Below are 1,613 nucleotides of genomic sequence, written 5' to 3'. Positions count from 1 at the left end.
ACCTCACTTCTATATAAGATCAGCAGATTACTCTTCCTTGACAGTGAGACACTGCTGATATATCACTCTGGCTATTCTCACTTATAAAATGAAAGAAGAGTATTCACTCATTATCTATATAGAATAGCAAGATGCTGACTTCTTATTAAAGAAGTCAGTGATTCATTTTTCTTCTACTGAAATATATATAAGAGTGACTACATATCTTATACAATCTTCTTAGTATACTAAGTATCATATCTGTGATATTCTGACAATAACTCTGTAGTCTACAAGCTCATTATTTAAGCAAGATAGTCAAGCTCACTTATACAGCTTCTTAAATAACTACTTCTATATAATACTGCTGACTAGTCACTGCTTTGATTCTATTATATTATAACTTAAATCACTTAATCTGATTATAAGTTTGAATCAGTTAAGCTTTAATAGACTGCTATAATCTCATACATCTGCACTGAAACTGATCTGATCTTACTCTCTGAAGAAAATACTACATTATTCTCTAGAGTGTGTACATCTCTATCTTAGCAGACATCTGAGATTTCTGAACTCACTGCATATTTTAACATGAGCTCTTCAATCACTCTGTTATCATCACAGTCTTTACACATCTATATCTATTATAAAGATAGAGAGATTAAGATCACAGATTCTCTGAGATATAAGAGAAACATCTTATCTGAATTTCACAGCTTTATCTATACTCTTGAATAAAAATTCTATCTTAATCTGAGCTAGTATAATACTTATAAGATATGAGTAATATATACTGTCAACCTTCTTGAAGACATCTCTGTGACTACTTGAGCTATTAAGAAGAGAAAGCTTGAGCATATCAATACTGCTATAACTTAAGAAGAATTCAAGAACTTTCTACTGAATTAAATTAAAGATTACTATAACTACAGCTTCACAGCAGTACAGTATTTTAACTTATTATATTAATGAGATGATAAGAATTCTTTTAATTTCAATATAAGATTTAAAGAATATTGAGAGGAATTAACTGATGATTTAAATTAATTAAAAATACAGCTTTATCTCATGAAGCTGACTCACAAGATGTGAATAATAATATCATAATATCAGAGTTTATTAATCAATTGTACTGAGCTTGTCAACCTGACTTTCTGAATCTATTTAAATAATCAATTCTCTGAGAAAAAGATCAATAAGATCTCTTCTAAGTAATCAATGATAGAATCTAAACAGTGTCATAATAGCTTCAGTATAAAGAAAGTAAAGAAGAATTTTAAGTATTCTGATTCTTCACTTACTGTAAAGAAATGTTAAAAAAAGATTTAATAAAGATCTCTGTTTCAACTGTGAAGCTAGTGATTACTATATCAGTGATTATAAGAAGTCAAAGAAGAGAAGAAACTGAGAAGATATCTTCTTAAAGTTAACTTCTCTTCTGATAAATGTATTCATAGAAGATAAAGAAGAGAAAGAAATGAAGAATTAATAATTCTCATATCTCTGAGTTCATGTTATAATCACAATGTATACTCTGAATGAGAAGATATCAGTAAGATGTCTACTTAACTCTGAGATAAATATTAACTTTATATTCTATTTCTTTTCTTTGATAAAGAATTAAAAGAAGATAG

The sequence above is a fragment of the Blastomyces gilchristii genome, assembly GCF_000003855.2.
Source record: "Blastomyces gilchristii SLH14081 genomic scaffold supercont1.13, whole genome shotgun sequence".
Taxonomy (NCBI): domain Eukaryota; kingdom Fungi; phylum Ascomycota; class Eurotiomycetes; order Onygenales; family Ajellomycetaceae; genus Blastomyces; species Blastomyces gilchristii.
The sequence above is the reverse complement of the archived record's forward strand: the minus strand, read 5'-3'. Positions refer to the sequence as shown.